General features: G+C 37.1%; 1 protein-coding gene and 1 long non-coding RNA gene across 18 annotated transcripts in view; one reads left to right on the plus strand and one right to left on the minus strand.

Moving 5' to 3' along the window:
• The window catches only part of SOX6 (SRY-box transcription factor 6), a 374568-nt gene that overhangs the window by 111289 nt on the left and 247171 nt on the right, over window positions 1-16108 (minus strand). The window lies entirely within an intron of this gene.
• Window positions 1-16108, plus strand: part of LOC119702000 — a 39859-nt gene that overhangs the window by 11331 nt on the left and 12420 nt on the right. The gene's annotated exons all lie outside the window — the stretch shown is intronic.

The raw sequence follows: 16108 nt of genomic DNA on the forward strand, positions 1-16108 counted from the left end.
GAAGACAAAAGGCTTCTTTCAATAGCTCTGTTGCAGTTTTTACATCTGTGTTCACCTGTAAGCTACTGTGCTCCATTTTGAAGCACAGTATTTTGGTGTTCCTACACAGGAAACAACTGCAAAATATTTCAGAGTGTGTACCTGCAGCACCTTAGCTCTCCAGCACCACTTCCACATGTTAACAATGTTTCAATGTTAAGTATACTGAAGATGACTTTAGGGAAATTTGTTTTCTCCTAAAAAGTGGACTGTGGAAGTTTATGTGTAGTACTTGCCATGACAGAGTCACACAACTTAACAAGAAGCAGCTTCCCTGTTAGAATTTTTTTAAAATAAAAGTAAATATCTATTTCTCTACATATATAAATTTGTAAGTGTGTAGCTATGTTTATGTATTTATGTATGTTTATGTTATAAAAGCATATTCTACATATACACGGGTACATATAGAATAGATCTGTACATATATCTGTAACACAGTTCTATACATATATTTTTAACAAATCATCTTAACTATGCATATGTTTTAAATATATATATATGTATGTATGTAGAAAATGCTTTCCTCTTATTTCCCAAAAGCCTCACTCAGGATTTCTGTGTTCTTAGATGCATCCATCTATACAATTCCCCTGCTGTACTCCTGGATAGTCTCCATTTAAATTACTTCCTGGGACACATAAAACCTGTGTTTCTGCAACACTTACTCTGGGCAGACCACCTTTATCAGGAGCTGTACTTAGAGCATGATACATTTAACAGGTTTGCTGCTGAGTGAAGAAGTCAGAAAGGCAGCTGGGCTAATCACAGTTACTTGAGTAACAAATATAAAATGTCCTAAAATCATTCTATCACTCGCATCTATTATTGCTGGATTTCTTTCTGTCTCTTCTATTTATCAAATAATTTTTTCTCCTTCCCTTCATCTCTTCACTCCTCACCTTCAGTCTCTTTACAAAACTCTTAGCATTAACTCTCACTTAGTCTCTTTTAGGGGGTAGGTTTTCTTGTATGCAAGGTAGCTACCCAGCAGTAAATTCTCCTTTTTAGGCAACTGATACCAAGAAAGTGATGCCCAAAACAATAAACTTCCATTATTAGGAAGGAGACCATAGTGAGGTACATTTGGCTTTCTTGTCTTTAGGGTGGTCATTGTCACAAATTCAGGAAAAGCTTAGACATAAAAGTAGCACCACATCAAGGAAATGAGGACACCTACAAACATCTGGTTTTCAAGATAGACACATGCAGCTGAAACAAATTTAAATTGTGATTTTCTAAAACCCTCCTACTGCACTCAAGAGTCTTCAGAGTAAACAATTCTCTTACCCAAACTCCGTGTTTTGTTAGCCCATGATTTTCTCTACCATGTTTCCAGGTAAATGAGACTTTTCAGCATGGAATTTGCTATTCCAGTTTAGGTGCCCCTTTGAAAATACTTTTCAGGTTATTGAGTTTTGGGGTTTTCTTTTTCTCATTATAAATCAATGTAACTCCAAAAGTGGAACAGAAGAAAATACAAGAAAATAGTATACCAATAAAGAGTTTCTGAGATGTGAGGGCAAATGAGCTGGACAGGATTAATATGAGATGCACAGAGCAGCTAATCCACATGCTTATTTTGGACCATACTGGTATTGCATTTTTAAGGGATGTGAAGGGGAGAGGTGTGGTAATGTATTTTAAGGAAAACAGAGGAAGATGCTTCACTTACTGTTGGTCAGTAATACGTAGAAATTATTTAATGCTTAAACCCAGAAATGTCCATCCATGGTTTTTAGAACAGATCAGATGTCTCTGTGATGTTAGTCCTGTCTGTCTGCTTTATTTTGCAGCTGAACAGAGCAATATAGCAATACGCAGTGCACTTTCACCCATACCTGCATCCCTGCTATTGCTGCCCCACAGGTGGCTGACAGTGGGACTGTGCTGTTTGTAGCTGTGTTACAAAGAGTAGTACAAACCCAGCTCATCTCAGCATTCATATTGTATTTTTTCAGAGTACATCTCCATTCTCCCTCCTGGAAGCCTGGACCATGTTCAAACCTCTCTTTCGTTTTCCATGCTCACTGTCTGACTGGCTTTTGCTGTTACTACTCACTGCTATAACCTCTGTGCTATGCATAATAAAAATCTTTCCCATCTGAGTTGTCTGCCATGGTTACTGGAAATCTGCTGTATGTAGCATTCCCAAGAGCAGGAAAGGAAGGCACCTTAACTGCAATTGGATAAATATCACCTTTTCTTTAAAAGGAACGTTTACCCTCACTGAAACCACATCTAATGGTGGCTGCTAAGCTACCCCCACATCTGCAATAGGATTCCTGTTAATTTGCATTTTACTCCTTCTGGTGTTGACAGAATAACTGGAGTATATGCTCCTTTCCATTTTTCATCCTTTGCATTAAGAAAAAAAAAAAAGATAATTTCCCTAATATTTCACAAAACTTCACCAGAAAATATAGCTGGGGTAAAAACTATCTGATCCCTGCCTCCTTATGATGCTTTTTAACTGAGTTTGCATGTTAATTTATTGCATGCTTTGTTTGTAAATGTGCTTCTGAAATAAATGAAGCATTTACAAATATGATTAATCTACAGATTCAGAAGCACGCAATAAAGAAACAAATTGCTGAGTGCCCTTGTCCTTTTACACAGAAGCTAAAACACAACTTTCAAATGTCTAAGACTGCCTAGCTCTATTTTTTTCTTTCAATGAAGTTGTTTAAAATGGATGTTTTCAGCAACCAAATTTTTACTAAGTTCCTGGTTCCAGTTTCATTTATACTAGTGTAAGTCAGAGGCAACTGCAACATATGCTGTAAACCAACACCAGTGTAAACACTGTGTAGATGAGGTCAAAATAAGGCTGTTATTGTATGACTTTTAAAGTGCTCATGTAGATTAATATTCTCACCCCTTAACAGATTTAGACACATCAGCATGAACACAGAAATGCAACAAGTTGAAAATTCAAAGTACATTTACTAGTGTATTTTATGCCACTCACATTTTCAGTCAGACCACCCAGAGCAAAGAAAAGAAAAAGCCACAACAAAAAAAGCCCTCTGCATTGTTTGCAATAATATGGAAGGAAATTGAGTGTATATTCTCTTCTTCCTGTATTTTCCAGCTAGATTAAGCTGTTGTCTTCACAATTGCCTCCCAGCTGCTGTGACTTGTGAAAACAACAGACCCTGCTCTGTTGTCTGCAGAAAGCCTGGATTGTTATGAGTAACTTTATTGCAGGCACATGAGTGTGTTAAGACTTTAAAACACGCTCAAATGTCATGTGCACACCCAGTGACGGGCAAGAATAATTATGAAAAAACAAGAATTCTATGTCTACGAAACAGTGTCAGACAAAATGGGCCATTCATTGTGTTCCTTTGGGAATGCTTGGACTCTCCAGCCAGAAAACAAAAAAGGCACTTTTTTCCTGCCGTAGGCTGAATACTTAGCTTTGCCATCTGAGCCCTAAGAAAACATGGGCCCCCTCTCTAACTACTGGCTGGCCCGCACACAGTAAAAAGTATTAATGTCCCCCTTTTTTCCAGCAGTTCCCTCTGTGTAGGCTGCGGCCAATGTAAAGTCAATGCAAAGACAAAACAGTTTGCCTAACATTAGTAAAAAAAACATAACTCTTGTGCAGTCTGAAAATCCCTCTGACACACAGAGGTTTTATTCTGAGGCATATCCCCCTCTATCCTTCGGCGAGTTACCGTAGCTACTGTTAATGCTTTTAGCAGGTAATAACTGCTGCCTGCTGCTCCCCTTCGAGCTTTCCAGAAGTCTGTGGATCAATCAGGTTGTGTACAATTGTTAAAAATTATTATCTCACTGCCCCATTTGCTACTGTCCGTTTTCACAGTTGGTCTTCCTAAACAGAATCTGTCTGCCCCTGAAAGGATTCTTAGAAATGGAATCGTAGCATGGCTTAGCTCAGCATCAGGTCATTTTGATACCAGGTTTTTTTCCTTACAGGTGGACTAGCTCCAATCTCATCTTAAAAGTGATAAATTACAAGCAAATGAAAAGATTTTTGTGCTATTTCTAATAATATTTTCTATGTCAGACAGCATTTGTCTAATGTACATTTTTAAGCTAAGAAATCACATTTGTCCCTATTTTTTGATCCATCATCTACTCAGCATATCAGCTAAGTGTTTGCACCTCTTTAAAAGAGGTGACCATACCAATTCAGTCTTAAACTGGAGCAATGTTTCACAGAAATATAAACAACACACAGTAACTTGGAAAATCCTTCTGTACTTCCCATAAAAAGGCAATAATTATGTCTTATGAATTTGGCCCGGTGTCTGAATATGGATTTTCAGGTTATTATTTAAGACATTTAGCAATGATTTTACCTTGCCATGCTCAAAGCAGGCCAGGAAGCGAGAAAACAATGGAATCGTAATTCTGAAGGGCTCTAGTGTATCTGTACGTTCATATGGAGTGATAGAAGGAAAAAGGAAGGGCAAACTGTAACTCCCACAATTTTCTGGGTTGTTATTTTCTTCACTAAACCCTCTTACTCTACTTAGATAACATAAGTAGATTACATCTACAGCATTAAATGGGTTTTGAAAGGATATAGTGCTTTAACATTGAATTCTTCCCTTCTTCAGGGCATGAACTGTCCTTCCTTATTTGTACACTATGTAAGCAGCACCTAGCAGAATATGACAGTGATCCTGACTGGGGTCTCAACCAACTGTGCAAATATTAGTACTTGTAATATTATAATAGGAGGCTATTATGGTTAATATTGTGTCATGCCAAGATATCCCAGGGGGACGCATCAAAGATGAATGTGCACAGGTAAATTGTCTTGTCCTTTTCTAGAATCTAAAGTAGAAAGGTTTCAGAGCATTTCTTGTCACTCCTAATATGAAAGTACAGGCTTAGCCTCAAACATGTATTTAAATCAGAAACATACAGTACTATGAAATGAACCATCAGGCCATCCATGAATTTGTTTTAACAATCCAACAACATCACCATTTCTCATTCATCCACTTAGCTTAATTTTCCTACCATCACTTTCATTGCTGAGGTTGTCTCTATTAAGCCATTTTTTGTGCATCATTAACTTTTAACCAGGCATCGATAGCTTTATTGTTTAAATTGCGTATGACTTTATTTAACGTCAGCATTTCTTCTGGCTCCTGACATGAAGTCACATTTTATAACTAATTAAATTGATCCCTGGGAAGCAGAAGCCACTAAACGGAATTATTCGTACCCAAGTGTCAATATATTAAATCAAAGGGCTAATGAGTTGGGTCACTGCTTCTTTTATCTGAAAGCTGCTGCAGAATAGAATTCATACCAACCTCTACCTTCTGATTTAACAATCAATTTTATTTAAACCAAAGGTAACTAATTAATAAATTTTGATATGGCTGTAAATAATACATTTAAGCCTGTTTTTACCCCTTGCGCACATGTTAAGGTCACTCTTTTAGGCAGAAAAAAAAATGCTTTGTTGATATAAACGGTCTAAAAGCATATCTTTTGAACTCCCCATGTGTAAGGAACATTACTTCTAGGTCACAGGAAGCTTCCAAATTGACTTAAAAGGTGTTTTGTAAGTAAACAGTTTTGAGAACTTTTCAGTTTTCAGCCATTTCTATTATAGGCGTAAATCAAGATGAAAATTTGCCTCTTGGAACTGACAATACTGCCTAACGAAAGTGATTAAGAAATGACTAAATTTGTCATGTCAGCTTTTCCTATAGCTCTTGCAGCTGCTGAGTAATATTTTGGATGCTTTCACTATTTACATCTGGACACTACTTTTAAAATTCATCACCTAATAATTCATACCACTCACAGATTTAGTCATAGTTCAGCTTTCTTTGACAAAAGGCTTGTAGATGGTTCAAGAGAGCTATCTTTACTGAAGTTGTCTTTATCTGTTTACATCCAGACTGTTTAAGAAGACATTCTGAAAATCTCCCATGCCTCAAAACCACATTTCAGTGTCTATTTGTTTTGCCTGAGAACCAATCAACTGCTGTTATTTTATAACCTTTGGGGAGCTCACCTGTATGGAAGCAGCCAATGCACTTTGACACTAACTAATGTTTATAAGCTATAATTAGGCTTGAAGTTAAAGAGCATTAAAAATATTCAAACAAAACCAGGTTGGATGCCATTGCCATATTTGTTTGAGTGGGGAGCAAAGATAGGTGAAAACACACCTTCCTTTAGCAGCCTAAACAACTAAAGTTTTGATACAGCTTGCCATATGCATAAGGAGACCAGAAAAGCAGGCGAAATAAGACTTTCTCCCATTCATTCATCCTCTTCTCCACAGCAAATAGGACCCTGAAAGGAATGTGGCTGAGGCACCACCAGCTCCCTAATCTACATCTATGGCTGCACCCCCCACACAAAACAAACAAAGAAATTATAAACTGGTTTCAAAGAAATACCTGAGCAACCATTGAAAGCAAGGCTGGGATTGTTCACTTGAAACTAATGGTTATTTCAACACATAATGGTGAATTAAAAATAGGACGGCAGCAACGTTCTCCTACAACTCGGGTTTGTTGTTTCACCACTAAGATCAAATGCAACACAAGGAACACCACAGATCTTTTTTAAAAAATGCATGTTCTTGTACCCACACATCATTTGCTTTCTCAAACAGTAAATTAGGGGTTTTCAGCCGGCACAGTGGTTGCCTTATAAAACAACTTTAAATAGTCACTTTTATCCATTTATAAATGGATATACTTTGGAGGGTCAAGTATGTGCTGTTGTTTCACACCACAAATGTTTTCTTTCGTTTCCAATGGTTAAATGTCATGAGAGTGCTTGACCCCACTACAGAGCATCATTCAGTATCTGGGGGAAACCACAAATATGGCTGTACCTGTGGCTGGCATGAGATCATTTAAAAATAAAAGATCATTTCAAAAGTGGATTCTGTAATAGTGAGACATTTGCACCTACAACTATTTATTAAATATGGACTGCCTTAATATATATATTCTGTAGTCTTTATTCTTCTCTGATGTAAGGGGTTTTTTTTTCAAATGTATAAAACATTAGGAGCTATAGCAACTCTGTATCATTGATTAATGGGCTATCATGAATAGCCATTTAATATACGTAGAATTTTCTCCTTTTTTTCTCACTTAGATGGCTTAGGAAAAAAATCTTTTTGATAAAACTGGGAAAGTTCTGCACAAGTGTTTCATGTCTTTGGTAGAAATAAAGAGTAATGCCTTTAAAGAAAGACTGAAAACACAATGGTGTTACAACTCTGTCAGCCACAGTTTCTGTGCAAAACCGAGAGGGGGTTTCATGTAAAGAATGTTTCAGAATTGTGTTACAGACTTATGTCATGGCTGGAGTTCACAGAAAACAAATTGCAGGCATGATGCTGGAGATGCTCTGGAAATGGGTCTTTAAGATAGACAACTGTAGCAAAAAAAACCCAAAACCTGTACTCCAAAAATCAAGCTGTAACTGCTGCACTGGCGGCATTTAAAAATGGAACAACAGTGTTGAAAGAAAAAGAAAAGTTTGATTCAGGAAAGGTTCAAGTTCTCATCAGTTACAATGGCAACAAGTGTTGGCAAAACATGTGGGTAACGGAGGAGGAGGAGAAGTAAGCATTGTTTTCCCAAAGTAAAATGGTTCACTGCACATCAGCCAGTTAATGTTGTTCAAGCAATATTATAGTTAAATCACAGAGAAATCTGTTTCTTCAACTAAGCTACCTAGCAAAGATCTTGATGATATATTTGAGGTTCAGTACTGCCCGTGAGAAAACAAAACACGTGAACAATGTAAAATCTACCACTAAATACTTATAGTGGCCAAACAGAATTGCTGGGAAACTTATCTGTCATCACATTCAAAAATTGGTTTAGCTTATGGGTTTGGAGAGTTCTGCAAAACATGAGAAAGAATGGCCCTTACTAGGGATATTTCCAAATTCTTTTACAAGCTGTCTTTCACCAATTATTGTAAAATTGTCTAATTAATTTATTTAAACTCTGGACAGCTTTCTTTTATTTTTAGAAATTAGCAACCTGGAACAGGCAATCTAGGAAAAAGTTTAATTTCTTATGGTTTAAAACAAAATCACTCCTTTTTATCTAGCGTCTTCAGTTTATGGAGAAAAAAATGTGTAAATACTAGTGACAAATAAATTATGGGTGTCAGTATTAGAAAAAGTTATTAAGGATTCATAAGGGAGTTGGAGATCCACACATAAAATCCAGTTACCACACCACCAGTTGGGTTTTGGGGAGAAAAGTGGGAAGGGAGGGTTTGCAGATGTTAAACACAAGCACAGACATTAATAACCATTAAAATGGAAAAAGAATTGCTCACTAACATGCTAATGCCAATACTTTAAAAGAATTTTTCCCCTAGTTTTTGCCAGTGATTTCACTGTTGTGCCATTGCTGTTACTATACTCCAGTGGAAAGTGATTTGTTGATATCCCCTTAGGTCATTCCAAGCTGTATGGAGCCTACAGCAATTAGCTGCTCATGTTTCTGTCAGTTTTCTGGTACTAGACCTTCATGAGATTTTTTTTCCCCCTGTTCATTTATATTAGATGTTTGTGGTTCTCTTGCTCTGAGTTATACAGATAACAATTAAGCTGAAATGCTCAAGAACAATATCGTGTTCTTAGTACTCTAGAGTTAGCACAAAAATTTCAGAAGGCATCTAATAGTCTGCAGGAAGAATGGCAGAGAAAATGTGGTAAGAAACATGAACTACTTATGTACATTTTTATGGTTTATCTTGGCAAATTTTTGCTTATGATTTTCTTTAAATGTGAGCTCTTGGATGCCTACATATACAGACACAACTAGCCCACATGCAAATTTCCAAACTGATGCTACATTTAAAACTGTTGAAGCAAAAGGACAGACTATCTTTATCTCTTCACTCCTTTGGAATTTGTACTTTAAATTCTGCCTATCTATATGTTTGTGTGCATCTCTTACCTTTTCTCCACAACTTTAATAAACCTAGCATTTTATGATTAGTTAAAAATGAGCAAACTTTTGGGATCTACATGCTTTTGGTGCACTAAAGTGAAAATTCAATTTTTTTAACCTAAACAATTTGGGGCCTCATTTGCAGGTGTACTTTGGAATTATATGTCTAAATGATTTCCACTTCATCTGAAAAGAAGTTGTTGTAATTAATTGCTCCTGCCACAAGCTGTGCCCAGGAAGTTGGTAGAGTAAAACCAGGCTAGTCTGAAGAGTATCAGGACATTAAAATGTGTCAGTAAGATGTTTAAGATATGTTAATGAAATTTAAAAAGCAGTAATCGCATTGGATTTCTCTGGCAAGTTGAATATACATATTTCTGAAATATACATAACAGTTATCATACATGAAATTTATTTTCATCCATTCCCTGAGCAAAAAGGATAATTAAAAAGCAGAGCTCTAGGAAACTGGATGATTTCATTTTGCAGGGATTTGTACAACCACTTCTTTATTTTTGTGTAGAATTACTCAAAGTGAAGCAACAGTTAGCTGATCCAAAGTCAGAAATCATGCCAGCCTCACATGAAAATCACTTTCCGGACATTTAAATATATTCTAGTTAAGTTTGAAGCATGTAAATTAATCTTGCTAAGGGTGAAATTAAAAGAATTCCAGTAACAGATTAGTATTACTGGTTGTAAGAGTAGTAGTGATAAAATGTTTCTCAAGTACTACAGAAAATCATGGAAAAGAACTGAAGGCTTAGACACACTCACTAACAGAGACAATTTGGGATTTTGCTAGTGCTAACAGGCATGCAAACAATTTTTCCAGGCCACTTTCCAAAAGCCTCTGAGAATACAGTCTTAAGTGAGTATAGTTTTTCATGAAGGATAACAAACTGACAGCCTAAGAGATGGAAAACTTATAGGCAGGTACAGAGTAAAAATACAATCACTGGTGGAAAAAGAAAATAGCTCAGTGATACTAAAAATTAAATGAACTGGTGAAATTTCATCTCTGTATTTATCTATCTCTGTAGCATATGGCTTCTGTACTTTGTGTGAATCACAATGAAGCATCAAATGCAAAAGTCAAGAGGCAAGTTCACTATAAACTTAAAAAGAATTCACAAAAAATGTCTCTTTCTGTTGACTGCTCCCATTGAAAGGCCTGAATGAACAGGCTTTATAAATATGGGGTACTCATGGAAGCCTGCACAGCCAAGTGTGCCTGCAACCAGATATTTCCTATGTGAATAACTAGACAGGGAATTTTCAAAGGCTTGTAGTAAGCTGTTTCAGCAGCAAATTGTCTCAGCCCTTAGTCACATGTTCCTTAAAAGGAAATCATTAGCAATCTAAAAACTCCCTTTCTTTAGTGTTTTCCAGTGTATGCTCAGTGTACTGAGACACATTGTAAGTGATATTAACCTATGTTATACTCTCCTAGAAAATACCATGCACATCCACTGAAGATATATTATGTACCTTGCACGTTCCCCAGTTCACAACTCCCACGTTATTCAGTCCCTACTTAATAGATAACAAAGCCACATTCTAAAACATTTTAAAGTGGTCTTCTGAGCCAAGCACTCAGGTTATCTGCGTTCAATTCCCAGCTCCACCCAGGCTTCCTGTGAGACTCTGAGCAACTCACTTAAGTGTCTGAGCTTCTTGCCTGAAAAATAGGACAAATAAAAGTTTCTTTTTATAATCCTTCTTTTGAGTCTTATCTATCCAGATTTTGCAGTCCTTTAGGGAGAGGAACATCCATTGCTTCTTGGAAGCAATAGTGACTCAAGGGTCTAAGATCATCCGTACCAAGTCAAAACATCCACATTTAAGAGGATTGACTCTACTATAGTACCACTCCAATAGCCTCAGTTCAGCTCTACCTGTGACTTGCAATTAATTGTAGTCAGTGTCTTATATTTCAAGGGGGAAAAATAACTCCAAGAAAGAATAGATGGCTTTTTGGAAGGTTTTAAACAAAAGGATTATGTGTGTTTAAAGGAACTCAGTTGTTAATTTCAGTAGTGAACTGAGTTCTTTCTCCCATATTTCCTAATCAATTGCTCAGATTTATAAGCATATTGAAACAGATCTACCAAACCTTTGATTTTTATTTCTATGTCCTTTCACTGGTACCCACTTGCCCAACCAGCAACACCAGAACTACACACACTATTAAACTGTATTTTTAATCTTGTTTCTCTTCTGACAGGTAGGAAGCTTATGAATCTCTTTCTTTCTCATTGTTTATATTGTTACCAGTAATCCCTGATAAAAGCATGGTCTGATAGGGTAGAGGTGGGCAGAGTTTATGCAGTGTATGTGTATGCAAAAAGAAAGATTAAATGTGTAGTTTGACCACTCAGGATACCTCGGGTGTATGGTAGAACTAAATGCCTGAATTGGGGGATGATTGTATGAATTAGCTGTAGCTATTTTAATTCAAGAAATAAAGTATACGATCAGGCTATTTTAAAAGGAAAGACCATTACCAACAAATCTTTCTGAAACATCACTGTGCAGATATTTCAGTTTCTTCAATATTCTTAGACCTTTGATTATACTTTTGATTTTCAAAGCACTTTTAAACAATGAATGAATCAAACAACTCTGCACCAGCCCCTTTTCCATAACTGTGGCTGTGAATATTAAAGAGAAAAAAATGAAGGAAAAATGGTAGAACAAACTAATAGACAGTGGAAAGAAGATTTCTTAGACACCCAGCACAGAGAGACTTGTCATGCATACATATCTATTTCCCACCTTTATGCTGTCTCTATGCATCACCGTAAAGTTCTCACATTATTTTACCTAAAATTCTCCTCCTATTAATTATAAAATTAGTAAAAAAACCCTCATGTTCTTGTAACCATATAAGACTAGAACTACTCCCTAGTAAAAATTTCTGTCAGCATAAAGGAATGACCTATATAAATACAGTATTTTTTATTATTTAGAACTTTCTTCATTTTTTCCAGTTTTTCCCACCACTCCACTTAATATTTCTGCATGTATTTTGCCAAAACAAATTCAATATCTTTGATGGTATGATGTGTGTATAATTCACTTGTGATTTTTCAGTTAAAGAAGCTATCCCAAACTCAAGGGTGTTATAACTTTTTTCTGCTGCTACTCCATATTTTCACTTATACCCCAGTGTATTCGCATATGCATTTTAAATACTTCTCTAAAACACCAATAATCCCTCTTTGAAGTACTGAATGGAAACCAAAAGATCAGACATTTTTAGTTCATGACTTTTCTCTCACTACAGGAAACACTCTGAGATCATAATTTGACAGCAATTTCTCTTGTCTTCCAACCCTGAGATGTTTTCCACAGCACTATTTATTCCAAGTAGGCAGATTTTATTGGGAAGTGTTATTAGGCCATAGGTTGTAGATCACCCAACAGCAGGGAATACCTCCAGTCCCTGTTTGCTTCTGGAATGCCAACTGTTAAAAAGGGACATGAGAGGTTTCACAGGTTCAAGGGCAAATACAGCCAATGGATCTGTGGCTTTAAGGAATTTGACTTCACTGTCTGCTGAGGTGAAAGCTTGAAGTGAAGTTTTTCCTGTGATTATGTAATTAATAGGATCTCTCCCCTTCTGGATCCTCTCATTCAACAAGTTTTCACACAGGTACTTTTCGTGTAAATATACATTTAAGAAACCCAGCCTGTCTGAAGGAGTATGGAAAAAATCCCTCACTTCAGTCTAGCTGTCTGCTTTCACCAAGATTGGAGGAACTTAGTTCTACTTAAAACATCTATTTTTCTATCAAATTCCACTGAAATCCACCAACAGGCTGAAAAGTTAGTGGCACATGCACTTCAACACACATGGTTCATTTCCAGAGGCAATCAGGCTAACAATACAAATCTGGTGTCTTCCTTTTCTACTCAAATTGCCAACCTGACAGCTCTAAAGAGTGAAGCTCCTTTTTCTCTTGTTGCCATGTACTACAGCAAGGTCTCCTCACAGAACTCACTATAATGCCATAGACAACCTTTGTAACAGCAAATTTCAGAAGGAAAAAGATTAAAACTCCTATGATAAACTCCATAGCTCTGCTTTCAGGATGCAACACCTCCCTCCTCAAAGAGGAAAGTCTTCCCAATCCAGTGATCTCTCTGCAATCCCTGTTCTTTCCCAGGCACTTTTTCCTCTGCTTGCTCTCCTGCCAGCCCTGGTGCCCCCTTTTCTGTGATCTCATTTTACTCACTAAACTGACAGTGAATCAGATCTGTAGTTACTGATGTCTGCACTTTCTGCTGAGACAAACAGATTTCAGAAACTTTAGAGCTTCCTTTCCCCAGAAAGATGCCTCAGATCTGAAGTACCAGTCCAGGAATCACAGCAAATGTGAGCTGTGATAAATGAGTGAGGGCTGGGTAAAAGAGTAACACTCTAATATAAGGCAAGTCTTCTTTAAATGTGAGGGTTAAAATGTCCTGCTGGGCCTCTGTAAGATTGAGCCTCTGCTCAGCTACTTCTAACACAGTTCTGGACTCAGGCTGAATCCAAGCAAAGTTTGAATCCCATGTGGACACTGCTCCACTCCTCTCACATCTAGGTCTTCCTTCCAAGAAAGGCCAAAGGGCCGAGCAGGATGGATTCTGTGGTGCACAGCAACCCATTTCACTGACAGGGGTAACACCCACCCCAGGCTGTGGGGGACTCTTGCAATGCAATCACATAGGTGGGATATAAATCCTGGAGAGGGACTGGGAAGCACATGAACTCAGCCAGCCAAGAGTTATCAGCCCAAGAGAAGAAGCAAGTGGCTTCCTCTGACAGTCAAGGTACAGTTTTTAAGATTTTTTCATGATATTGTGTCATTTTAAGCATGATGAAAAATAAAACAGATAGATCCCCCAGTCATTCCTCAAATACACCACACTTCCCCTGGTTAGGAAGTTTGCCCAGCTTCCCTAGCACAAGATCACTGAATGCAGGGGAATCATTATGAGGAACTGGACTGGTGTGGTTATAAAATGAAGCCTTTTATATTAGAAACAGGGTATATCATAAACCTATCAACGAACACATGGGGAAAAAAGTACAAACTGTCAGGAGAAAATTATGGCCCAGAGATAAAAATTAATAGTAAAGTACTTGACAAAGTACCAGACTTTGTCCAGGCACAGTTGTACCTCCTTCCTAAGATACACAAAAAGCAGCTCAGTATCTTTTAAGGCAAATAGTTTCTAGCTTCAAATTACAGAAAAATAATTTCAAATTTATGGATTAAATGTGGAAGCTACAGATCTGTCTGAAACCCTCTTACTAAGCAATACCCTAATGAAATTAAAACACTTCTCTTGCACCTGGTATGTTAGATAAAATACATGAACCCAGAGTATGGAGTATTACAAAAAGGAATAAATGAAGTGAAACTTGTATCCAAAAATATAAGTCTTCAATGCACCAAAACCTCAAAAATTTCAGTCGGTTCCATAAATCTAATTTAGACAGGACCATTGTCAGCAAATTCATAGTACTGCCACCAAACATTCAGAAAGCATTTTCAGAAAGCCTCATGTGCATAAAATGGAAAACTATGCTTAAGCAATGCCAACATAACAAAGGGAAGAACCTGAGAGCTACAGCAGGTGACAGATTGACTGCTTCTTTGGAGCAAAATCTCCCAGTAAGATCTTTTTTAAAATTGTGCAGTGTATTCCAAGCAAATCACTGAAACTCCAAACAAAATTCTAACTGGTAAATTTGCAGAAAATATGTAGGCTGAGATGAAATGTATCACCGCAAATGAAATCTTTTTCATTCTCTTTTCTCTGACATGTGCAGACCTTCTGCAAAGAAGGAAAGAGCATTATTTTGCTCAGTACCCAAGGCTCTGTTTCCATGGGAAGTGTGTGCCTATCTAGAGCAAGTAGTTTGGTAAGAAATGTGATTTGTGAATGCTTGTTTCCCATGGTTTTGCATGAGATGCAAACACAGGGTTTTGTTTCTCTGCTGTCTATTGAAGTATAAGCCCACATCAACGCTTTGCCTGAACTTAGGGCATTGGAACATTTCTTTCCCAATTAAATTATTCAAATTCTAATATGGGGACAGGTTAGTCTAAAGCCTTTACTTCCAGGACAAGCTGAAAGGCTTTATCAGGGCCCCTAATTTCATGAAACTTAACTGAATGCAATACCTTTTAGACTTTTTTCCTGTATCTCAGATGTTGTTACCTAATTACCTATTGTGTCCAAAAACTCTTGAGCTGGAACTCTGACAGAGAGACACACAGCCCAGCTATTTGAAAGTTCTTTCCTTAGAAAATCAAGGTTAAAAATGATTTGGTTTCGGGGATTTCATATATTTTTTTCTTTTAAACTAAATGCTGTGATAAACAGGAAACAAACAGGCAGATTGAGTCTGAAATTTGTACTCATTATGAGCATTTTATGAAAGTAAGCTACAAATAGTAATAAACCTTCCATAAGACAAAGGTGGCTGTTGGTAAATATAGAAAAATATCTAAGAAATGAGGAGAAGTGCAACACTGAGTCAAAGTGTCAGGCAGCAAGAATGTGAGAAGTGTTGATTATTCCTTCTTTCTTCAGTAGAGAGATATCCTACTTTTATATGATTAACATTTCATTCTAGTAACCAGACAACAATGCAGCAAAGGTATAAAAGTTCATTCTTAGCTGGTAGTGGTAAGCATTAGTTCATCTTCTTTTTGTTTTTTTCTATTGTAAAAAAAAGCTAAGTACTGTGGAGCCAGAGCTTTAATACTCTCCTCAGCTCTTCACAAAAGCGTCAATGAAATCAGGGTCCTGTTATAGCATGACAAGAAGATAATCTGTGTGGGACCTTCCTTTCTGATTAGAAGGTGCTTTCTCTTAATCAGATGGAAAGAAAGTCTCTTGGTAAGAAACCCCTCCTCCTCCAGAAAATAAAAACAAATCTTTAGAGAAAGGCTTAGTCAGAATCTACACGCAATCCAGGTTAAACCATCTTCCCCAAGCCTTATAACTACCAAATGTCCCCAAATATGCATTACTCCTTAACTTCCTCTGAAGCAGTGTTTTAATCCAGGCAAGATTTCACCCTGCAATATGGGCCTTTGTAGCATTAATATCGTAATGGTCCTGGA

Source organism: Motacilla alba, chromosome 5 (assembly GCF_015832195.1).
Source record: "Motacilla alba alba isolate MOTALB_02 chromosome 5, Motacilla_alba_V1.0_pri, whole genome shotgun sequence".
NCBI lineage: Eukaryota > Metazoa > Chordata > Aves > Passeriformes > Motacillidae > Motacilla > Motacilla alba.